The 25,821-nt window shown below is 46.2% G+C and overlaps 1 long non-coding RNA gene across 2 annotated transcripts; it reads right to left on the bottom strand.

Annotated features, from left to right (window-relative positions):
• Nucleotides 1-1,574: 1,574 nt before the first annotated feature.
• On the bottom strand, nucleotides 1,575-25,457 carry LOC112547758 (uncharacterized). 2 transcript variants are annotated; one of them, XR_003091570.3, is made up of 5 exons: nucleotides 25,384-25,457; nucleotides 25,197-25,246; nucleotides 20,212-20,325; nucleotides 18,516-18,683; nucleotides 1,575-1,694 (listed from the first exon to the last, which is right to left on the bottom strand). It is a non-coding gene; the product is annotated as an uncharacterized LOC112547758 (long non-coding RNA). The 2 variants fall into 2 exon arrangements; XR_012901755.2 differs by lacking the exon at nucleotides 1,575-1,694 and adding an exon at nucleotides 8,207-8,580.
• Nucleotides 25,458-25,821: the final 364 nt, after the last annotated feature.

Raw genomic sequence — 25,821 nt, 5'->3', positions numbered from 1 at the left:
AAAATAACAAAAGCCCACAGCCCAGGATAAAACCCCCTGACTCTTGGAGACTTTCAAAAGTCACAATCCAAATTTCATACGTGTTCCCAAACTTTCTAACAGCCCTAATTAAAAACCGTGATCCAAATAGCCATCAGCAATATAGGCCATATCCTAAGCTCATGTTAATAAACATCGCTCTATTTACTAAAACAGAACTACACTTATTTATATAAACTGAAGATCAGGCCTGAGAGAGTTAGAATTGGCAGACCATTTGCTGTTGATAGAGATTTTTGCAGTCTATTTAACTTTTAAAAGAATCAAAGGAATATCACGGCACTGTATATACAATTAAAATTGCCTATGTTGTATGTCAGTAATCAATGCAGGACTGGACTAGAAAATTAAATGACAATACTTTTGGTTTGAAGAAAATTAATTGACAGCACTTTTATTAGCGTTTAAAGTGGTAATATTTTAGTTTCTATATCTATACTCATACCCAGACACTGTACTTTAAGCATAGAATACTTAATATTGTTGTTATTGGTATATGTGTGTGTAACCGCCATGGGGCAGATTTGAACCTGGGATTTCTGAAGTGGAGCATAGGATCCTCTATCCTCTGAGCTAAAAGCCAGCTGCCTCCTAGCCCATGCTATAGAGGTCTCTTGAGCTTAATTGTTGCTGTGGTCTAGGTACCACTTGCACTGCTCAGTAACCACACTAGGGGTATGTCTAGACTACATGCATCTGCCAACAGAGGCATGTAAACTAGGCTACCGGACATAGTCAAAGAAGCCGGGATTTAAATATCCCTGGCTTGATTAAAATAAACATGGCTGCTGCACTGTGCCAGCTCAGCTGATCATCGGCACAGCGTGGTAGTCAAGATGTGGATCGGTCGACAGGGGAATCCTTTGTCGACTGCTCCTGTAAACCTTGTTTCACGAGGCATAAGGGAGTGGTCAACAAAGGCTTCCCCTGTCAACCAATCCACGTCTTGACTGTTGTGCTGTGCCGACGATCAGCTGAGCTGGCACAGCGCAGTGGCCATGTTTATTTTAATGAAGCCGGGGATATTTAATTCTCGGCTTCTCTGACTATGTCGGGTAGCCTAGTTTACATGCCTTTGTCAGTAGAGGCATGTAGTCTAGACATACCCTAGGTGTGTGGGTTACATTTGCATTGCTTAAATGTGAAATATTAAATTGGAAATAGGGAAACTCTGAGGTTGGAGGTAAGATTTAATTTACACTGTCAAATAAATATGTAGCATGACTTTTGTTCCTTCTTGCTAGAAGTGCAGAGGACATCAGAGTTGTTTATGCAATTTGTGTGTGTGTGTGTGTGTGTGTGTGTGTGTGTGTGTGTGTGTGTGTGTGTGTGAGAGAGAGAGAGAGAGAGAGAGAGAGAAGAGTATACGGCTAAATTTTCCCTTAATACATATTTCCTGTTAAGATTTTCAGTGAATTTTTCAGGCAGGAAAATTTAACTGTCTGTTTCGAACACAGATAGAATCAATACTGGTATCTTGTATACATGCCTTACTTCCACAATTGAAAAAAAAACCACATTGTGTCTATGTAATTACCTTTTATTTGTACAAGTATGACAGCAGATTTGGGATCACAATTTATTGTCACAAAGAATTTAAATTGGCATTATGCCCAGTCTTCATCTACTCAGTCTGAACATTTTTCCTCTATACTCTGTAAAGTAAAGGAAAAGAGCAAGGGAGAAAAAAATTACTTAGCAAGTGCACTCATTGCTTATAGCATGCTTCTTAATTCAGAGATTATTGAAGTAATCAATAATATTTATTAAAAAAACTTAAAAACAAGGCAAGTGAGGAGACCAAAACAATAAAACATTGAAAACCTATAGAAGTCTTTGGGTGCATCAAGACTAGCAAGATTGGCTTTTGTGCAAAACTTGCCAGCTGTATACACTGGCCGCTTGAATTTGCGCAAGAGCACTGATGTTCTACTGTCCGAAATCAGTGCTTCACGCGCAAATACTCTCATGCTCCCATTCAGGAAAAAGCCCTCGTGCGCAAATGTTTTTGCGCAAGAGGGCCAGTGTAGACAGGCAGCTAATATGTTTTGCGCAAAAGCAAGCTAAATGGAAAAAAGCCCTAGTGGCCGTTTGGAGGCTCCATAGCTGCAGACAGCTCCCGGACTTCCTGGTAACCTGAGCCCCCTTAAGGCAGATGCAGCCTGCAGAGACCACGAGGTAGATGCACCTTTGCCACGCTCTGCTGAGAGCTGTGCCACATGGCCCCTGCCATCTCCAACGCCACCCAGAGCACAATGGCAGCTCCAGGGGGGGATCAACCACCTGCACCCCCAGCGCAGGAGGCCTCAGGGGGCAGAAAAAGAAGGGCCCTGTCCTGGTTCTTGGGGGAGCTGGAGGCCCTACTGGACCTCTGGTAGGAGGAGGGGGCCCTGCACAGCACCCACTCCCGGCGCTGGAACACGGACATATTTCACCTCATGGCCCAGGCGCTCACCCAGCAGGGCCATCCAGCTCGGACCCTGGAGCCAGTTGGGGCTAAAGTAAAAGAGCTGCGCCTGGGTTATGTCTGGGCCAGCGAGGGCCAAGGGGCAGGAGCCAACACCTGCCCCCACTACCAACGGCTCCACCGCATCATGGGCCAGCCAGCACCGCAGGGACTGTACGTCCCTGTGGACACCAGCACCCGCCCCCCCCGTCACCAGGACCACCAAGGCGGGGGAAGGAGACACCAGCAGCGGGTCAGAAGACGAGACCAGCACTGTCACCCTGCAGGCCCCCTCTGGCAGCCCCGACGTCTCCCGTGCACCCTTGGAGGCCGGGGAAGGATCCACCGGTGGGGAGAGGGGGGCGGAAGAAGGGGTACAGCAGGGGTACATACCTCCTCTTCAAAATGGTTCCGGGCTTCTGCTTTTGTGCAAAAGCGTCTCACCAATGTAGACACACTTTTGGACAAAAGCTCATTGTTGTAATGATAACTCCAGGACCAATCTAGACGCACTTTTGCACAAATACTTTTAACGGAAAAACTTTTCCGTTAAAAGTATTTCCGCAAAATCATGCCAGTCTAGACACAGCCTTTAAGTTTAAGGGGTTCTTTTTGATCCATTTAATAAGAATTTCTAACTAATAACTAGCACTTTCATAATAGCATTTTTTGTCCAGAGATCTGCAAGACCTATTGTATTAGCGAAGAAGCCTATGAGTTTGGCAGGAAATGCTATCTGCACTAGGCTAGGGATTGAGTGTGTAACTCACCAAGTTCTGTCAGTCAAGATAGTGGCAATGTACCAGGCATGGTGACACACATTATACAGATGCAGTTATGGGAAACCCACCAGTTGCAGGCAGTGGTATAACAAATGAGACATCATGTGTGTATCACAGTTCATAGACTCATAGACTTTAAGGTCAGAAGGGACCATTATGATCAACTAGTCTGACCCCCTGCACAATGCAGGCCACAGAATCTCACCCACCCCTTCCTAGAATAATCCTCTCACCTATATCTCAGATATTGAAGCCTTCAAATAATTTGAAGACCTCCAAGATGCAGAGAATCCTCCAGCTGTTATCTGTGTCCCATGCTACAGAGGAAGGCAACAGCTGATGAAGCTACGAAAACTGCCATTTGGGTACTGTGACAGGGCAGGTTACAGGCTTGATCTGAAGGGAGAGAAAGGCAGCTCTGGAAAATAGTGGTGGCCCTGGTTAATTAGGAGCAGCTGAGACAGGGCAGCTCTGAAGCAAACAAGGGTCCGCTGAGCTGACTTCAGCCTGCCACAGGATCTCTTTAAAAGCCTTCCCTGTGGGGACGAGCAAGAAGGAGAGTGGAACAGGAGCTTGGAAGGAGGCGGAGAAGAGTTACAACTGATAAGGTTAGAGCATTGCCAAAGGAGCGAGAAGGTGAGGTGCTCCAACAGGGAGTGTTTGGGCTCCCGTGCCCCAAACAACCAGAGAATCCAATTGGTAACTGGGGAGGACTGGTAACCCAGCCCAAACTTACCAAAATCATCTGTCCCAACACCCATTTTTGCTAAGAAACAGACCCTCACAAAACGCTGAAAGGGATAAGCAAAACCTGTGCTGCAGTACCTAGACCGCAGATTGTGGACTGAACAGGGGCCTGGGACCCTGGAGTGGGACTGGCCCTGTCACAGTACTTAACCGAACCAACATGAAACCTAAACACACAAAAGTTCAGCTAAATCACCTGAATCCCCTATAAGTGGAATTAACATTTATATTAAGTAACAAATATTGCTGCTAAGTATGGGTATGTCTACACAACAGCGCTAATTCGAACTAACTTAGTTCGAATTAGTTAATTCGAACTAAGCTAATTCGAATTAGCGCATCCAGACTAAAAAATTAGTTCAAATTAAAGTTTTGCTAATTCGAACTAGCATGTCCACATTAAGTGGACCCTGAACCGGGCTTAAGGATGGCCGGAAGCAGTGCCGGCAGGGCATCAGATGAGGACTTAGAGCGTGGAGCTGCTGCCTCAGGCTAGCCGAGGGCTGCACTTAAAGGGACCCGACCCCCACCCTGGACAGACAGTTCTCAGGGGTGCCCCGCTTGCAAAGCAGTCCTGTTTTGTAGTGCCCTGAGTGCCCACACTGGGCACATCACAGCACTCAGCCATCAGACCGGCTGCACTTGCCGCAGGCTGCCATCTGTGGAGAGGGTGCATTTGGGGGGCTGCAGGAGAGCTTCCACCCCCAGAAGCCCGCAGAGCCAGCCCAGTCCTCCCCATCGGGGGCTCGTACCCCATTCCTCCCTCACCTCCTTCCACTTACCCTTCCCTAGCCCCCCTTCCTGATGTACAAAATAAAGAAAAAGTGTGGTCAAAAATAGAATCTCTCTTTATTGAACAAAACTCGGGGAGACTGGGAAAAGGAGGTGGAAGAGGGGAAGAGAGAGGGTGGAAGAGGGGAGGGCAACTACAATGATCAGAGATTTGGAAGAGGTCCCATATGAAGAGAGGCTAAAGAGACTGGGACTTTTCAGTTTAGAAAAGAGGAGACTGAGGAGGTATAGGATAGAGGTCTATAAAAGCATGAGTGGGGTGGAGAGGGTGCATCAAGAAAAGTTCTTTATTAGGTTCTTCATTAGGGTCGGGGGTCTCAGTGGACCACCTTGATTTTCATGCACACCTGCTCCTGGGTGGCCAGGCTGGCAGCTTTCCTGTGCCTAGTACGGAGGTCGTGGACAAGGTCCACGATGTCCGCACTAGACCAGGCAGGTGCCCGCCTCTTGCGGTCCCGGGAAAGCTCCCGGGAGCCGCCAGCCTGGTCCCGGGAAGAGGGGGAGGGCTGGGGGCATCAGGTGGCTGGCTCGAGCCGTGCCAGGTGCAGGGTCTGCTAACTGGGTGCTGGCAGGCTTGCACCTGGCACGGGCATCGTAGCCAGCCCGTGCCCCTTTAAGGGGTCCGGGGCCGGGAGGGGGGCATACGAGTTTCCCTGGTGTTGGCCAGAGTGGCCACCAGGGAAAGCTGGGGAGGGCTAGCCTCCCACTAGTTCGAATTAAGGGGCTACACATCCCTTAATTTGAACTAGTAAGTTCGAACTAGGCTTAGTCCTCGTAGAATGAGGTTTATCTAGTTTGAACTAAGCACTCCGCTAGTTCGAATTAAGTTCGAACTAGCGGAGCGCTAGTGTAGCGCCTATCAAAGTTAATTCAAACTAACGTCTGTTAGTTTGAATTAACTTTGTAGTGTAGACATACCCTATTATTGGTTTAAATGTGTTCCCTGGGAGATGTCCCAATTAAATAGATTTCTAAACTAAGTATGTCTCAATTAATCATAGAAGACTTTGAGTAACTCTAAAAAAAAAAGTATGCAGCAATTTAGATACACAAAAGTCCACTGAAAATAAAACTGGTAATGGATCAATGATTATTTTTAACACCTTAGAATGCTAAATTAGCATTTATTTATGAAGAGTAATTATCTGAATGTATTCACAGTGTCTAGCTTGATACCCAAATGTGGATTAGTAGTCTTCCTTGATGTTGATTGCTCAAATATTTCTAAGAGTTTTCTTCAGGACAGGAAGTTAACATATACAGCTTGGATCTTCGCTTAAAAAGTGACATTTGCAAAAGGACCATACAGCGCTCCAAATCTTTTGAGTTGTTTTTGGCACTGATCTCTGCTTGATTTCTGTGAATCTCCTAACTGAGATCTGTTTTGGAATCCAGCCAAGTAGAATCTGTTTTGAATAGCCACACCACTACATGTATTTCCAAGAAGAATCTGCTGTCATGTTGCCTGGTGTGGGACATAGCTAAGAGTGCCAACCTTGGGTCAGACTGCCAGAATACAGGACACGTACCCCAAAGGGATGGAATACTCTGCCGTTAGACTTTACCCAGCTAGTAACAAATGTGTCCCTACAAAATACTAACATAATTATAATGAAGTCACAGACAGGCCCCTTCAGGCACTCTAACCCCTCATGAACCACCCAGACATGCTAGACTTCTATGGTAAATGATTAATAAAACCAAATTCACAATTAAGTTCTTCTAGTTCTAAACAACCCGACATTGATCCTGGACAAAATGAAATTCGGATATTACCCAAAAACCATGCTGATAGATATCTTTTAGCTAATCTTTAATACATTAAAAATTATCTATCTAATCCTAATGGATTATTCAATGGTTAAAATGCAATATAGTCTACAGTTGATTTCAGAATTTGTATATCAGGATAGTAGCAGTGATGTGAAATCTGCTAGTTTGTTGTAAGTCCCTGGTTCATTCCTAAGGTCCTTAATCCATTATTCAAACCTCTCCTTTTGTTAGAAAGCATACTCCAGAGAAGTGGTACAGGAAATAGGCAAGGTGACGATGTCATAATCTCCAGTTTATATCCCCCACCCAGCCCATGCACATGAAATGTCTTAAACATGGAATCAGCGATCACATGTTCTATGTTCCTTGCTGAATCATGAGGCCTCCTTTGTCTCTGTGCTTTCTGAGGTGTCCTCTGGAAGAGCCCATTGGAAAAGTTTATTCCCCGTAAAGGTCTGTTAATCACAGATGTCAAGCTTGATATACTTCTTTCTAATGGGTATTATCCAGGAACACAATGGCTGCATCTAGACTGGCAAGTTTTTCCACAAAAGCGGCTGCTTTTGCGGAAAAACTTGCCAGCTGTCTACACTGGCTGCTTGAATTTGCGCAAAAGCACGATGTTCTACTGTCGGAAATCAGTGCTTCTTGCGCAAATGCTTTGAAGTTCCCATTCGGGCAAAAGCCCTTTTCCGGAAATCTTTTTGCACAAAAGGGCCAGTGTAGACAGCTCAGGACTGTTTTGCACAAAAAAGCCCCGATGGCGAAAATGGCAATCGGGCCTTTCTTGTGCAAAACCACGTCTAGATTGGCACGGATGCTTTTCTGCAAAAAGTGCTTTTGCGCAAAAGTGTCCGTGGCAATCTAGATGCTCTTTTCCGCAAATGCTTTTAACTGAAAAACTTTTGCGTTAAAAGCATTTGTGGAAAATCATGCCAGTCTAGACATAGCCAATACGTTTGAGGTACAAACACATAGCACGGATTGATCATATACAATGAGAATACCAGAGGATATTGTGAAGATGAGGACTTTAACAAGGTTTAAAACAGAGCTAGATATATTCATGGAGGTTAGGTCCACCAGTACTAATTAGAGAGAATGGGTAGGAATGGTGTCCCTAGCCTTTGTTTGTCAGGGGTGGAAATGGGTGAAAAGAGAGGGATCACTTGATGATTACCTATTTCTGTTCCCTCCCTCTGGGGCATCTGGCATTGGTCACTGTTGGCAGACAGGCTACTGAGCTAGATGGACCTTTGGTCTGACCCAGTATGGCCATTCTTATGTTCTTCACATATGTAAATTAAGATAGCACTGCTGAATACATCTACAATTTTTCCAGTGATGCCTTACAAGGCATATTTCATGTAAGATTTATCACAATTGTGCAACAATCATGAAAAATCAGTGGCAATACATTAGTATAACATGGTTATCTTTTTCTTCTAGAGGAGCGTCACATCTGCTCCTGTACTTGGCTATTGGCAGGGCTTGACAAATCACTGAATCTACTTGCCTATGGCGAGTAGATTTCAGCTGGTCTCCCCATTCACCGGTGGCGCGCACGTGCGCAATGCGGGTCTTGCGAATGCACAGTGTAACTGACACATGGGACATGTAACTGCCACATGGGACAGCAGAACTGGATAATCTGTGATGGGGAAATCTGGCAGCTTTTAGCAGTCCAGGCATTCCTTAGCTTCTCTCAAAATAGAGGCAAGTTACTTGCTATCAGAAAATTATTAATGTATTTCCTTAGCTCAACAAACATAGACTTCTTCTTTGATTGATGTCCCCATAAGTGCTCCATAGTAGATGTCATGCTCATCCTGGTACCACAGATCAGAGACTTTGAGAGCAGTGATTGGGCGGGCTGTGCATCCGTGAGTGAAGAGCGTTGCTCCCGCCTTTGAAATAGCTCATGCAGCCTGCTTCTCCTCAATTCCTTCTTCACCTCCCTTGGCCACAGACAGAGCTCAGTCCTCTCTTCCTCAGTGCACTCTGCAGAACAAAGCAGAACCACTTTATCAGCTTAGAGAGTTTACCTTCTCTTTACACAGAAAAAAAAGCCACCACCACCAGCTTTTATCGCCACATAGCAGCAAGCTATGGCAAGCAAAACAAAAGAAAAGGAAACAGAAACCAGTGACCTACAAGCAGTCTCAGCCGCTTGTACAGTTATAGATAGCTTCTGGCAGACATTCCAAACTCTTGTAAGGAGAAAAGTTGTGGCAAATGCTGAGAATGTATGCCATCCTCTGATGCCCACAGCAAATGAATATGCTGTTTGGGGGACACACATGTAGCTCAGAAATGTGTGCATTGCTGTAGCCTCTCAACCAGAGCTCACAAAGAAAAGGAGCTCACAGTGTGCATGCAGTCTATGGATAGAGCCCTGGACCCCCATAATTATCAAGGGGGCAATAAAGGCTCGAGTGCAACTTCTCCTCAGGACAAACATCTAAACCCTTCTCAGAGAACATGCATGGAAACTAGACCCTCACTTGCCCACTCTCTCCCCTCAAGAATTAGCAAAGGAGATGATCCAGGAACTTCAGGCATGGCAAAGTCTTGAGCCTCCTCAATAACGATCTCAAAGACGTGTTCTAAACATCCCCTGAAATCAGCTACCACAAAAAGGGAACCTAGCAAGGGCCCTGTGGTAACAGAGGCACCATTGGCATTAAGGGCACCTGGCTCGCCGCTGGCACACTCAAGATCACTGGCACATTGCCAACCTATGGCACATTTGCCTGTGGCCCAGAAAACCATTACGGCTAGCTCCAGCCACCCCTTAGTACTCCACACTAACTCTAGATCAGTTGGGGTCATGGCAACACCCATATCACCATCACAAGTGTTGACCCTCATAGCAATGGGTTACAAGCCTGCATCTCATCACTTTTCCTCAGGTCGCAAAACACAAGCACCAGCAGGACATGACAGGAGGTCAGGACCCTGTTCCCTTCTGAGCCTTCACCATGACACCATTCACGATCCTTACTATGAACAAGGGGCTCACCACTGTCACTGTCCTTATCACAAATTCAGTGCCTACCATGTGGATACAGGCAATATGTTCTCCTCACAACACTCCTCCTCAGATAGGGCGCACACACACACACATTATAGGGCATACAGACCACCCAATTACCAATATCCTCCATGGCACACTGATTGGCAATACTATGACACTCATCACAGCCGATGGTCCCCCTATCATTACTGGGCACCACGACACACCTCCACTGTACAATCTACACCCGCACAAAGGTCACTGCCCTCCATGCACTCAGATGCAGCACATTCCCCATCTGAGGGCACGGATCTAGAGGAAGGACAGATTGAGGATGACCCAACCATCCACTGATTTGATATTGCACCCAAAGATAATTCATCCTCTGCTCCTGATTAAGTGGTTATTCCAAATGATCCAACACCTACTGATGATATTAAGCAGTTCCGGGACCTAATTAAAAGGGTGGCTACCAGTCAGGAGGCAGTTTTATCAGTGGTTCAGGAGAAACACCACACTCTCCTAAAGAATTTACAGCTCTCTGCAATATCCAAAATTGCAGTGCCTCTAGACGAAGCAATCTTTGAGGCAGCTGATGAAGTCTGGCAAACACCTGCCACAGCCCCTCCAACTAATAAAAGGGCTGATAGGAAGTATTTTGTGCCATCTAAAGGCACGGCCTTTCTCTATCTGAACCCTCAGCCAAACTGCTTCATGGTTGATGCTGCCAATCAAAGGTCCAAGAACCCACAACATAAAACACATACACAGGAAAAGGACCACAAACGCCTCTATGTGTTTGGAAGAAAAGTGTACTCTTCATCAACCCTCCAGCTATGCATAGCTAACTATACAGCAATGCTTGCTAATCATGATTTCAAGAATTACACGAAATTAACAGAACTGATGCAGAATCTTAAGGAGGGTCACACTATCTCCCATATGGCACTGCAAATGGCCCTGGATGCCACAGAAACTGTGGCTAGGTCCACCACAACATCTGTGGTGATGAGATGTTCAACTTGGCTCCAGGCCAAAGTAGAGGACCTGCCATTTGATAAAGCACAATTGTTTGCTGCAGGTACCAGTGAATCACTGCATTCGAGCAAAGATTTGTGCACTACCCTACGCACATTGGGGATGTATACTCCCCCTTACCGAAAAAAGCGCTACACATCCTATTGAAGACACAGGGACACAACCTTCACTAGACAACACCAATACCAACCCTTTGAGCAAAACCACTTCAGACCTCGAAACCAACTAGAAAGAACCCCAAACAACCGCTCTTCTATGACTCAGGCCTCGATGCAGCAAGTTTGAAAATCTGGTCGAGGGTCTGCCCAACCTCCCCCCAATTACAGTACCAGGCGAGCACAATTTATTTCACCACCGTTTGCGCCCCTTCTATGATCAGTGGGTAGCAATCACTATAGACCGATGGGTCTTAGAAATCATCATCCATAGTTATTCTATCCCTTTCATGGCAATTCCTCCAACCTCTCCACCCTCACTCTCCCTCTTCAGAAACCTCTCTCACGAGACTGAGCTCCACCAAAATAGGAGCCATAGAGTGGGTCCCCAAAAAATACAAAGGGAGGGGGTTTTACTCACACTACTTTCTCACCAAAAAAAAGAACAGGAGGTTGGAGACCCATCTTGGACCTGTGCCAATTAAACAAATACCTTCGCAGGCAATGCTTCAGAATGGTCGTGCTTGCCACAATATTTTCAGCACTGGTTTGCAGCCCTCGACTTTCAAGATGTGTATTTTCACATCACAATACACCCCACACACTGGTGCATCCTACGATTCATGGTAGCCTCAGACCACTTTCAATACCGAGTGCTTCCATTCAGACTCTCCTCTGCCCCCACAGTCTTTTCCAAGACCCTTGTGGTGGGTGCGCCATGTCTAAGATGCCATGGGATCACAATATTCCCCTATCTAGATGATTGTCTTATCTGAGGTCCCTCAGAATGGATTATCAAAGGCATGATCATATTCACAAAGAGTATGCTTCAGTTGCTGGGTTTCATTATCAATAAGCAGAAATCTATAGTATGCCCAACACAATCTTTGGAGTTCATAGGGACTCGTATAGATGCCACAACAGCTCAAGCCTATGTCCCCAATCACCAGTTTGACAATATAAATCTCATTATGACCATTACCACCCACTCAATGGTACCCATCATAACATGCCTCAAACTTATGGGGCACGTGGTGACTACCACATATGTGGTGCTGCATGCCAAGCTGTGCTTCTGTTGCTTCCAACATTGGATCTCTTCAGTGTATACACCAGCCAGCTGTCAGATCCACAGACGCATTTCCCCTCCCCCAAAAGTCCTCATCTCCCTACAATGGTGGACACAGGCACATAACTTCTGCAACGGGGTGCCTTTCCACCAGGATCAGCCGTCCAAACAAATTATGACTGATGGGATGGGGGGCACACTTCCAACAACAGTTTGCACAATGGAAATGGTCTAAGGACAAGTTAAGACTGTATATAAATTTGCTCAAGCTTCGAGCAGTCCACAAGATGTGAAAGCACTTCCTCCCTTACATCCAAGGCTCTGCTATATGGATCCTCACTGACACTATGACAACTATATTTCTCATCAATCGCCAAAGGGGTGCGAGATCCCAGTTGCTATGTGTAGAGGAGATCAGGCTTTGGAAATGTTGCCTTAACCACAATATTACCATTTCAGCAGAATACCTGCCTGGAGACAAGAACATTATGGCAGATACCCTCAGCTGTAACTTCCTCACAGAACACAAGTGGGAACTACACAATCAGATCACCCACAAGCTGTTCCACCAATGGGGGCAAACACAGGTAGATCTCTTTGCCACCAGGCAGAACTTTAAATGCCCCCAGTACTGCTCACAAGCGGGCATAGGACATGGCTTCCTTGGTGATGCCATGCTTCTCACTGGGGGGGGGACACCTATTATACACCTTTCCACCCATTCCTCTCATTCCCAGAGTCCTCCAAAAGATACAGAAAGATGGGGCCCGAGTGATCTTGATAGCCCCGGCCTGCCCCCAACAGACATGGTTCACATATATCTTTATCACCTGTCTCTATGACCTCCCTACCCACTTTCAAACCACCCAGATTTGCTCATCCAGAACCAGGGTTCAATAGTCCACCCCAGACACAAACGCTACACCTGACGGCATAGTACCTATCTGGTTCTTGGAAGTGAAGCAACAGTGCTCCCAACAAGTGAAAAATGTTCTGTTGCATAGCAGGAGACAAATGACACACAAGACTTACCATGACTTACCAGAACACAGCAGTTTTTTTGACTGCAGAAAACCTTGTTTTTTTGAGGAATAAAGCCTTTTTTTTCAAAAGTGCTCTTTCGAAAAAAGGCGCTATGTAATGCAAACTGTGCTTTTTCGAAAGAGAGCATCCAGACTGTCTGGGTGCTCTCTTGCGAAAAAGCGGCTTGCTTTTTCAAAAGTACTGGTTGTAGCCTAGACGCACTTTTTTGAAAGAGGCTTGCAGTCTAGATGTAGTCAAACTGTGGAGCACCTACGGGGACATCACTCGAAGAAGAAAGAGAAGTTACTCACTTCATGCAATAACGATTGTTCTTTGAGATGTGTGTCCCTGTGGGTGCTCCACTACCCACCTTCCTCCTCACTTCTTAGGTCAATAATAGCAGCCCAAGAAGGCATCAAAGAGGAAACAGAGGAGAAACAGGTGGCGTGTGGAACTTCAAAGGTGGGAATGCCACTCTCTGTTCACACATGTGCAGCCCACCTGATCACTGCTGTTAGTCTCTGATCTGTGGTGCCGGTACGAGCCCAACACCAATTGTGGAGCATCCACGGGGGGACACATCTCGAAAAACAATCATTACTACACAAAAGGAGTAAACTTCTCTATCCTAAACACAGCAAGCATTTTCTGGTTTGATAGTCTCTTTTAACATCTTCTCAAAGAAAGGTCTCTTTTCTCCATGTATTTAAGCTAGACACTTTAGAACAGTTCTATCAGTTGGCTGAGGTAAAATGCCATGTGTGCTTATTACTATGAGTTTCACTTAGACCTCTTAAACCAGAGGTGGGATTTTTTTTTTTTTGGTTTGGGTCCACTGATCCACAGAAATATCAGTCGGGGGCAACACAAGTGAGAAGCAAAAAACCTCCCTCCCTCCCAAACAAACAAACAAACAAAAATCCACCCTCATTGACGTGCCCCTGACTGAGAAGGAAAAAGACATTCTCCACATTCCCCTTGCACACCACAGCCTAGGGGGGCCAAGGCTAGTAGATTTTGTGTGCTCCAGCCGCATAGAGGGCCAGCATATGCTCCCCAATGGTGGGGGTGGGGGAGCCCCAAGCCTTGGGGGCTGGGTTCAGGCAAGCTGGGGGCCTCATCCAGCCCATGGGCTTTAGGTTCCCCAACCCGTGACTTAAACAGTTGGTGGCTGTTGTTTGCTTTTCAGTTCCTCAGGAGAATCTACTGATGCAGCTATTCCTGGACCACCCAGTGAACAAGATGTAATGAGCACCCCATTCAATCTGACACCAAGTGTTTGTTGTTCCTTCCTGACTGAGCTTCGTTGTTTATCAAATAATCATTTCCTGCAATAAGGGTAAGTGCAAACATTCTCTTCACTAATTTGCCTATGTCTGAACATCTGATTTGTTAGAAAAAGGAGTGAGAAATGCTGATGAGCTCGGTGACTGCACTGTTTGGTTCCAATTAAATTTTTAATGAAACAAAAGCAAAACCCAACTGTGATTTGTGGCTCAGTTGGATTCAGTAGTGCTCCTTTTATATCATTTCTAAACTATGTGGCCAATGAAATTAGATAAGCAATAATATGCCCCAAATCCAGAAGCTGTTCTGTTTAGTCCTGTTTGGGTGGCAATTTTTAAAAAGTTGACAAGTTTCCATGCCATCAGAGCTAGAAAAAAATAATTTTAAACCAATGAAAAACTACAGAACAAGGAGTATCAAAAACAGGGACCAGGATCCTCAGCTGGTATAAATTGGCTTAGTTCCATTGACATGAGAACAGAGAACAGCAATAGCCAAAGTCAAAAGATGCAATTTAATGTTTATTGGGGTTAGCTTCTAGCAAGAATGAATTCAGTTTCCTTCTCTCCTCCTTTTGCTCTTTTTTCCAACTTACTTCCTGTTTGCCCCCAATGTATATAGTAATATTTTCAAATATATCTTAACCAATCATTTTATTGACATTTAATTAACCAGTCTTAACATCTTGTTACATGATTATCTAACCAATTATATTCCACCACCTAATTTGGTTTACACCAAGACAAATTAATTATACAGCAGACAGAAACAAAGAAATAGAGACCATATAAATAAACTAAAGAGAAGGGGGAGTATAGTAACAAAACAATAAATAAATAGGGATTTCAAACCATCTGCTATTGATAAAGTGGCTCCTTGCCAGACAGAGATCTATCAACCTAAGTTTTCTTTAAATATTCTATGCTTTTCCCTATGCTTTTCCCTTTAACTGGAGGCAATAGGTTGGATATCCTTACTAGCAGCCCAAAATAGCCTTATTTTTTTTTAATATGACTAGTTTTGGATATCTTAGAGCTGGTATACTCAACATGTGTCTCGTGGGCTGCATGCAGCACTTTTGTTTGCGGCTCGCAGTGCCGCTTGGATTTATGAGGGGCGCAACACACAGCCAAAACAAAAAAGTAGTCAATATAATGGTCTTCTGTTGATATATGTTTTAGTAGTTAAATTCCTGGACTGTCATTGCTCATTAAAAGAGCTGTCATATGGGTGGAAATCAAGTCAATATTGTATTTTATTAATATCAGTTGAACTGACTTAAATGGGGCCTGTGTTTTGTACAGTGTTGCCTTAATCTTTATATTCATGCACATCAGTATAAAACATGGGCATATATTTGCATATATATTTACATATATATGCAATCACACTTAAGCTGTGACCCTCGGCAGGTGCTATGAGTATCATTTTGGCCCAGTTCTCAGCTTTCCCACTTGCTTGCCTACCTCGCTGAGGGACAGCAAAGCGTTTTCCTCTCCGTCTGCTTTGGTTGCTCTCCTTTGGGACACCGCAGCACTTGGCACATAGAGCCAGAGCCGCCTCTGGGCACTCTGGTGCTCATGTTGAATGTCTTGCTGCAAGCCTGGCAGCAATTGCTGAAGGCTGCCTGGCACCTTCTGCTGCAGGCCAGCCCCCTGGCCCTCCTCCTGCCCCTGCTGGGGGCCCTGGAGGAGCGGCACCTGGACTCCAGTGTGCCCCGCCGCATCTGGCGTCTGGACACCAGCAGCAACTGGTGGGACCACAATGTCTTGGAGCACTGGGGAGACCAACAGTGGACCCAGAACTTCAGGATGAAGAAGGACACCTTTCTCGAGCTCTGCAAGTGGCTCTCCCCTGCTCTGCAGTGACAGGACACACGCATGAGGCCCACCATTCCCTTCCACAAGCAGGTGGCCATAGCCCTCTGGAAGCTCTCCACGCTGTATAGCTACCGATCCATCGGGAACCAGTTCGGTGTGGGGAGATGCACCACGGAACACCAAGCCTCCCTCTACATTAACCGCAAGGGGTACTTCTCTGTGATCCCGCATGCCATGTCTCATGCAGGTACGGCACTCACTGGCCACTGGGCCAGGATGGGGGGCTGCAAGGAGAACGTAGGCTGCCCCAGGGAAAACGGGGGGGAGGTGGTGTAAGTACCCTCCCTGGGAGGGGTTGGTCCATCCCGGCCGCGCTACTGACCACCCGCGGTTGCTCCTGTGAGTGGGACACAGGGCAGTGGTGGGGAAAAAACACTCCCAGCCACCCTGGTGCCCCAGTGACCCTCGGTTTTGTGTGTCTCTCTGCAGGTGGTCAAGGCCATCAACAGGGTGCTGCTCCGCAGAGTCGTCCGCCTCACTGACCTGGACGTGATCATCCAAGGATTTGGCGCCCTCGGCTTCCCCAACTGCGGGGGGGGACACAATCGATGGAACGCACATCCCCATCCATGCCATGGAACACCAAGGGTATGTCTACACTACCCCCATAGTTTGAACTAGGGGGGGTAATGTAGTCATACAGAGTTGCAAATGAATCCTGGGATTTGAATTTCCTGGGCTTCATTTGCATAAAGCCGGCCGGTGCCATTTTTAAATGCCGGCTAGTTCGGAGCCCGTGCCACGCAGCTACACGTGGCACGGACTAGCTAGTTCGGATTAGGCTTCCTAATCCGAACTAGCTAGTCCGTGCCACGTGTAGCCGCGCGGCACAGGGTCCAAACTAGCCAGCATTTAAAAATGGCGCCGGCCGGGATCATGCAAATGAAGCCTGGGGAATTCAAATCCCGGGCTTCATTTGCAACTCCGTATGACTACATTACCCCTCCCCCCCAATTCGAACTAGGGGGGGTAGTGTAGACATACCCCAAGCCTCCCTCTACATTAACCGCAAGGGGTACTTCTCTGTGATCCCGCAGGCCATGTCTGACCACTGGAGCCAGTTCACAGACATCAATGTGGGCTGGTCTGGCAAGGCACATGATGCATGGGTGTACCGCAACTCCTCCGTGTGCCAGAAGCTGCATGCTGGGACTTTCTTTCCTGACCACCACATAAGGGTCAGGGACGTGGACATGCCAGTGTGCCTGCTGGGGGATGGGGCCTACCCCCTCCAGCCCTGGCTCATGAAGCCCTATACAGGACATCTCAGCCTCTCCCGGCAGGCCTTCAATGTCAGGCTCAGCAGGGCCCGCATAGTGGTCGAGGGGGCCTTCGGCTTACTGAAAGCACAGTTTAGATGCCTCCTCACCCACCTCAGCCTCTCCCTGCACAATATTCCGTACGTGGTGGCAGTGTGCTGTGTGTTCCACAATTTGTGCAAGAGGAAGGGGGAGGCTTTCCTGCCAGCCTGGATGGCAGAGGCTGACTGCCTGGCTGGCCAGTACGCACAGCCGTGCACGGCTGCCAGCTGGGAGGCCGTTTGGGGGGCTGTCTGCAGCTGGGAAGCCCTGTGGGAGAGATTCCTTGTGGACAAGGACTGAAGTCCCCCTGGCGTGCCCCACTGGGGCCTGGGGCCTTACATTCCTCCCCCACCTCCTTCCCCTTTCCCCTCCCTAACTCCCTTCCTGATCTACAATAAAAACAGCTGTGTGGCCCCCCAAAAAGTCTTTATTTCACATAACTGGGGTGGGGGAAGGGGGAGAATGAGGGTGGGAGAAGGGAAGGGGGAAACCTGGGAGGAGGGTGCTAGAAGGGGGGGGCAAAGGGAGGAAGGGGGAGGGGAAGCTTAGGGTTGGGGGTCTTACTGGCTCTCCTATCTCGCAGCATTGTGGGTACAGGGGTGTCGGGGGGGGGAGTGGGTGTGGAGGGTGAGGCAGACGCGACGGGGGGTGCGGAAGAAGCAGGAGGGGGAACAGAGGCAGGAGGAGGAGCGATGGCTGGGGATGGCGTGTAGCCATGCGGCACGGGGTTTGAACTAGCCGGCATTTAAAAATGGCGCCGGCCGGCTTCATGCAAATGAAGCCCGGGAAATTCAAATCCCGGGCTTTATTTGCAACGGTGGATGACTACATTACCCCCGCTAGTTCGAACTAGCAGGGTAGTGTAGACATACCCTTAAAGATTAAATTATTAATACCAAAGTCAAACAATATTAGTCACCTGTGTCTGGCAGAAAGTTACTTGTCAGTTTTGCAACTTTGAATGAAAGGTTCAAAAGAATTTTAATGGCATAGTTAAAAATAAGAAAAAAAATCAAAAATCAAAACCAAAGCAATTCATCTTAAACTTAGAAAAAAAAAGTTTTACTATAAGTGTCAGTTTGGATCCTGAAAACATTACATAATTGCAAAAAAATTCTCTTTTGCCTAAGATCCCTTGCACTGCTGTTATTTTTTACCCAAATGTACCTTGATTATACTTGCATCTTGTACAACAAGAGACAGTTAAGTTCCAACAGAAACCCATTCCTTTGGTGATATTGATCTTCAGTCTGCTTACTGCCTGCAGCAGTCCTTTACAGGACAAATTTTTCTGAGAAAAAGTCCCGTTTTCCTTCAGAATAGTTGTAAAGGTTTCTAGGGACAAAAAAATAGTTATGGTAATGGCTACTGTGCCTGAACTCCATGTATAATTTAACCACCAAGCTTCCATGCAATGTGACTGTGCAGAGTTGTAAATATAGTTACATTTATATAATTAGGCTGTTATAGAACCAAAACACTTCCTTTTTACAACCCCACAATTTGACATTTTTACAGCTGTTACCTTTTACCATTTCTACATCTCCCAAATGTTTACTTTTCTCCAAATTCTGTAGAATTAATTTCAACAACACTATTTGTAATGCTTTACTTTCTTTAAGCTAGTCACTCCTACATTTAGTTCTTTAATATAGTATACGCCCCTGTAACAACTTAGTGGCCAAGTACAATTTTTGCCACACAGCTGCCTTATCCTTTGCTGTGTTTTCCTTGAGACTATTCAAAAAGGCAGCTAAACATTTGTCTTCATGATGGTCCATAGATCTTTTACTCCAAAAATGCCAATTAAATACAGCAGACTTCTCTCATGTTTTGTTCAAAATAATCACATAAGTATCCAAAGTACTCCTCCATTAAAACTTCTGAAAAACAAAAGTGTGGAATGTGGGCTGGAGGACAGAGAGAGATGAAAAACAACCAATTAACCCTGTGAAACTCAGTTTAAAATACAGACTAGCAACAGCAAATTAAGTAAAAGAAGAAGAGAATATAGTTACCTCTGAACCACGACTAGGGTCCCTGGGTTGAATAGTTGGGGAGTATTACTTTTTCCTGAAAACCCTACCAAACACTTTGAAACATTTTTCATCCACTCCCCTATGACCCAGTCCTAGCTCCTGTCACTTAAGGGGACTGTTACATCCCTGGATGGTTGAGTTCACGCAACTCCAGTTATGTTAATTGCATAGCTGGAGTTGATGTACCTTAATTTGATCTTTGGCTCCATCTCCACTGCAGGAGTTCTCCAGGAGTTAATATTCCTGTCGACTTTCCTAACTTCTCATGAGTACAGGTATCGATGGGGGAGCCCTCAGTGTTCAATTTAGCAGGTCTTTACTAGACTGGCTAAATTGAACTCTGTAAGATCAACCACCACAGCATCAATCTTCCTGGTAGAGGAGTGACTCCAAAACCTTTTGTTCCAAACTATCTTTAACCATCCCTGATCCCAATCCACAATCCTTCAGCAGCCCTCGCTGAACCAGCACCAAACTTGAAAGATCACCAGCAGCTTCCCACAGTGCTGCCTCTACTTTAGACCTCTTACCAACAGTCTGCAGTGTTTCCTTTCCCTGGAAGGCATCCTGTCCCACTGGGCATGCACCGTCTTCTGTCACCCATGTACCAAGGACTGTGACCTCCTCTGACCCCAAAACTGCCTCCATTTCCTTTTTAATCTCATCCCAGGTTGACCTCTATGCCTGGAATGGGCCCTGAGGCTTCTATATTCACTTATCAAAAAAATCCTTTACCCTGGCTTGCCATCACGAGCCTGCCATAATAACCCCCTCTAACCAGCTATGTGGACAGATGGGAGCAGAACTTACAGACTGCGACTCACCTGTCCCCTGTGATGTATCTGAGTTTCTACACCAAGATGTTAGAGAATTTATCCCTTCATCTTCTCACTTTCCTGATCCTCCTTACATGAATAGAGAACAGCAATACCTGGAGTCTGGAGATACAAACAATTCACTGTTTATTGGGGTTAGCATCCATGAAGTATGAATCAATTGTTGTTTTTTCCATTTTTTCCCCAACTTACTTCCAGTTTGCCGTGTGATAAGTGATAAGTGGATCCTTTCCAGACAGAAAGCAATCAACCTAAGTTTTCTTTAAAACTGCTAGGCTCTTCTCTATGGGTATGTCTACACTACAGTGTAATTTCGAAATAGTTATTTTGAAATAGCTTATTTCGAAATAACGCGTCTACACACAAAATGCATTTCGAAATGGCATTTTGCTATTTCCAAATAGCGTGTCCACACTGAGTGGAATCTGAATTGCATTTAAGGCTGGCCGTAATCAGTTCCAGCAGGCCACCAGGTCAGGACTTACTGTGTGGTGCTGCTACCTGCGGCTATCTGAGATCTGTGCTTAAAGGGAACCCACTGGACAGCCAGTTCTCAGGTTTCCCTGTTTGCTTGTCTACCTTGATGAAGGACAGCAAAGCATTTTGACTCTGCATGCTTTGATTGCCCTCACTCAGGACACCACAGCACTCTGAAAAATGGAGCCAGAGCTGCCCCTGGGCACTCTGGTGCTTCTCTTGGACATGTTGATGCAAGCCTGGCTGCACTTTCTGCAGGCTTCCATCCGGGACATCTATTGGGGGGCTGTCAGTACCCAGGAAGCCCTGCGGGAGAGCTTGCACCCTGAGGAGCACTAAGAGCCTCCCTGGTCTGCCCCACTGGAGGGCTTGTGTCTCATTCCTCCATCACATCCTTCCACTTACCCCTCTCTAACCCCCTTTCTGCTGTCAAATAAAATACACATATTTTCATAAACACAAACTTTCTTTATTTAACAAAACTGGGGGGAGGGAATGAAACTCTGCTGAGACTGGGGAAAGGAGGCAGGAGATGGAAGAAGAGAGGGTGAGAGAGGGGAGGGGGAAACCTGGGAGGAGGGAGCTGGAAGGGGGAAGCAAGGGAAAGAAGGGGGAGGGGAAGCTCAGGGCTCAGGGTTGGGGGGGTGGTCTCACCGGACTGACTTGATTTTCATGCAAACTGGCTCCTGGGTTCGCTTGTGGCCTTTGGTGGCCAGGCTGGAAGCTATCCAACCATAGATGGCTGCGTTCCTCTATCTAGTGCGGAGATCATGGATACTGGGGGCATCCCCCCCAAACCTGAATAAAGTCCATGATCTCCACCCTGGGCCTTGTCAGGCTCCTGGGAGCTGGCAGACTGCTTCTGGGGAGCGGTGGAGGGCTGGCTGCCAGTGGCTTGCTGGCTCATGTTTTGGGGCCACTGGGTCAGGGGCAGTGACTGCTGGCTCTGGGCTGGCAGGTTTGGAGCTGGCACAGGCACTGTGGCCACAGTCTACCCCTTTAAGGGCTCTGGGGAGGGTGGGAGGGAAAGGAGTGTTCTTGTTTAGGCTGGAGTGGCCACCAGGGCTCCCTGGGAAGGCTGGAGGCCCCCTATTTCGAAATAAGTGTCTACACAGCACTTATTTCGAAATAGCTATTTTGAATTTGGCGTTATTCCTTATAGAATGAGGTTTACCAAATTCGAAATAAGTGCGCCACTATTTTGAATTTATTTCTAAATAGAGGTTTGGCTGTGTAGACACTAGGAAAGTTATTTCAGAATAAGGGCTGTTATTCTGAAATAACTTTGCTGTGTCAACATACCCTATATCTGGAGGCGATAGATTGTTACAATCTGACTGTTTTGGGATGTGTGAGACTATGACCATATGTTTCTCAGCTTATGGCTGCTGCTGCTGCTGCTGCTGCTGCTGCTGCTGCTTAACCAAAGGCCTTAAGTTAAGAACAAGCCCTCAGACTGTCATAGTGAGAGCATACTCATACACAGGCAGAATGTAAGTTTGATTCATTGTTTCTATAACCCTTTAACTAGCTAAATGCTAAGAAAACACCCAGGCTACGTCTAGACTGGCATAATTTTCCGCAAATGCTTTTAACGGAAAAGTTTTTCCGTTAAAAGCATTTGCGGAAAAGAGTGTCTAGATTGGCATGGATGCTTTTCCGCAAAAGCACTTTTTGCGGAAAAGTGTCCGTGTCAATCTAGACGCGGTTTTGCGCAAGAAAGCCCTGATCACCATTTTCGTGATCAGGGCTTTTTTGCACAAAACAATACCGCGTTGTCTACACTGGCCCTCTTGCGCAAAAGCATTTGCCCAAGAGGGCTTTTGCCCGAACAGGAGCAGCATAGTATTTCCGCAAGAACACTGACGATCTTACATGAGATCGTCAGTGTTCTTGCGGAAATTCAAATGGCCAGTGTAGACAGCTGGCAAGTTTTTCTGCAAAAGCAGTTGCTTTTGCGGAAAAACTTGCCAGTCTAGACGCAGCCCTAGATTCTTAAATTATAGGATGTTACAAACAGTCCTGAATATCTGTCATAACATACATAATTATTGCCATGCCAAACCCTAAACATCAAAGAATCTCAGAGGGGTAGCCGTGTTACTCTGTATCTGCAAAAAACAATGAGGAGTCCGGTGGCACCTTAGGCTATGTCTACAGTGGGAAATTATTTCAAAATACGTTATTTTGAAATAATAACTCCTTAAATAACCATTTGAAATAGTGCATCCATACTACAAGACACCATCAAAATAGTGCAGAATTATATCGAAATAGTGCATCCACATTGATTGGAGCCTGACTTGCATTTAAAGGCCCCTGGAATCACTCCAGAGAGGGCATCAGGAGAGCAGCCACTTCCTGTAGTTGCTTCCTGAGGCTAGCTGAGACTCGTGCTTAAAAGGGCTGTTCTCTACAGTTACATCTCACACTCCTCTTCCACACTGCTTACCCCTTTGAGGGACAGCAAACTCATGCTGCACACTCTGGTTGTCCTTGTGGACACCACAGAACTCTCATCATGGAGCCAGAGCTGCTGCAAAAGCAGTTAATGACTCTTGGGCCGCCTGCTGCGCCATGAATGCCCATGTGGTGCTGCAGAAGGACATTGACCAGCATGGACTTGGGGACATTCTCACCCAGGCTTTGGTGCTCATGATGCACCACATTCCCTTTCATCCTCCCCCTGCACACTCTGTAATACCGCTTCTGGCACCAGGACACCAGCTCCAACTGGTGGGACCTCATTGTTATGCAGCGGTGGGATGACCAGCAGTGGCTCCAGAACTTCTGCATGCGAAAGGTTACCTTCCCGGAGCTGTACGAGTGGTTCGCCACTGCCCTCCAGCAATGGGACACCAACATGAGACCCGCCATCCCTCTCCAGAAGCAAGTCACCATCGCATGTTGGAAGCTTGCCATGGGAACCAGTTCAGCATGGGGAGATAGATGGTCAGGGCCATGCTCATGCAGGTTTGACTCTATTACTATTTTACTAGGAGGGTGGTGAAGCAGTGGAATGGGTTCCCTATGGAGATAGTGGACTCTCCATCCTTAGAGATTTTTCAATGCTGGATTAACAAAGCCCTGATTGGGATGGTTTAGTTGGGGTTGGTCTTTTGTTGGGAAGGGGTTTGGACTCGGTGACCCCCGCTCTTGAAATCCTGTGAGTCTATGTTTCTATGATTCTATAAGTGGTCAAGGCCCTCAATGCCATTCTTCAGTGGAGGGTCATCACCCTGGGCAACTAGGGTTGCCAACTGTCTCGTTTTCTCCCAGACAGTCCGGTAATTGCGTCTTCTGTCTGATAAAAAAACCCAGAAAATATAGGACATGTAAAATGTCCGGTATTTTCTGTTTTTCTCAGATGGAAGGCCTGCGGGGACATTTTTCCTCTGCCGGGCCTGGCAGGGGAGGGAGGAGCGGTAAGCATGGGAATTTAAAGGCAAGGCACAGTGAATTTTTTTTTAATTTATTTTTTGCTCAACCAATTATTTTCCCCACCATGTTTGTGATTTTTTGTGAAGGTATCTGGCAACCCTATGGGCAACACAGACCCCATCATTATTGGCTTTACTGCCATGGACTTCCCCAGCTGGGGGGGGGGAGATATGGACAGCACCCACATCCCCACCCTGAAGCCTGACCACCATGCCTCCAACTATATAAATTGGACGGAGTGTTTTTCCATCATGCTGCAGGCCCTCATGGATCACAAGGGCTGGTTCACAGACATTTCCACTGTAGTTCATTTGATGAAGTGGGTTTTGTCCACAGAAGCTTATACCCCAATAAATCTGTTAGTTTCTAAGGTGCCACAGGGTCCACATTGGTTTTTTTTTCCTCATCAAAGAAGTAACTTGTAGTAGTGCTTGGGAGATTGACCCTGTATCCTCCCCAATTTTTAATTACTAACTGGGTTTCCTTCTCATGCCCCCTCCCTCCAGTCACCAGTTATCTCTGTCTCATACCATCAGCATTGTCACCCCATGACAGCAATATGTGTACCAATCTTACAATGGTTTCTCCCTTTCTAAGATACAATACAAAAATTCTTCAGTCATTTTTAACTGACCTTTGAACTGCCTCTTATGAAACAGCATCAGCTGATTTTTTTCTTATACTTCCTGCCATCACACCTTGCTGTCCAGGTTTTAATTGTCTCTTAATGTGCATTCCTGAAATCTTTTACCTTGGTACTTCTTTGAACACACTACTCATTCCTTTTCATGTGTGCTGTGGACCAAACAACTTATAGTCACCTATTCTGGTTTCCTGTTATACTCATTGTCTCCATATATTTCTTGCAATCAAAATAAATGTACTTGCGATGGCTTTGCCTCAGGTTGCTGGTCCTACTTTGTGGATCATAAAGTTACCTTTTATGATGTTTAGAAACCTGTCTCATCTTGCCTCCTTTTTCACTGTCTGTGAAAGATTTTAAGTTTCCAAGTAGCTACTATGTAAAAATATCCTAAAGAACCTTGGTATCTTACCTTCCAAACCCATTCTCTGATAACGTGACCGTGTACTTCGCTAAATAGATCTGGGAAGGGAAGGAAGGAAGAGAGAGAGAAAATAAGAAAAAAAAGTCACACCCTAGACCTCTCCAGAAACCAGGATAGAGGGAAGAGAAGAAAGTGTCCTTGCAGCAGCCAGGAAGGATATATTTGAGATGCTCACTTCTACAAAAGGTCAAAGAGCAAAGACCCAAGTGAAAACATTTCTCCTTCAGTCAGATGGGGAGAGATAATATCAATGCTATTTGCTATTATATTTTGACACTGCATAAATGTGACAACTTGATATGATGTCACAACTCCATTGTCATAATTGAACCTTGGGAAGTAATGACATAATGATCTGATCAGCTCCGTGGAATGTGAGCAATGATTTAAATGAGCAGGTAGGAAAACATGCTGCTGCTTCAACATGCCATCCGCAGTCCCTCCACTCAGGCCACTCATGGGGTATGCTGCACAGAACAGGCTCTGCAAGGATCTGGAGACAGGGCAGGGGCACAAAGTGCTGGGGACACAGACCCCTGAGTCCATATATAGTCAGGCAGAAATCAAAGTCAGAGCAAGTGCTGCTTTAAACAACCTTAATTTCCTTTGCTGC

This window comes from Pelodiscus sinensis, chromosome 2, assembly GCF_052426305.1.
Source record: "Pelodiscus sinensis isolate ZL-2025 chromosome 2, ASM5242630v1, whole genome shotgun sequence".
Classification (NCBI taxonomy): Eukaryota; Metazoa; Chordata; order Testudines; family Trionychidae; genus Pelodiscus; species Pelodiscus sinensis.
The sequence above is the reverse complement of the archived record's forward strand: the minus strand, read 5'-3'. Positions and strand labels throughout refer to the sequence as shown.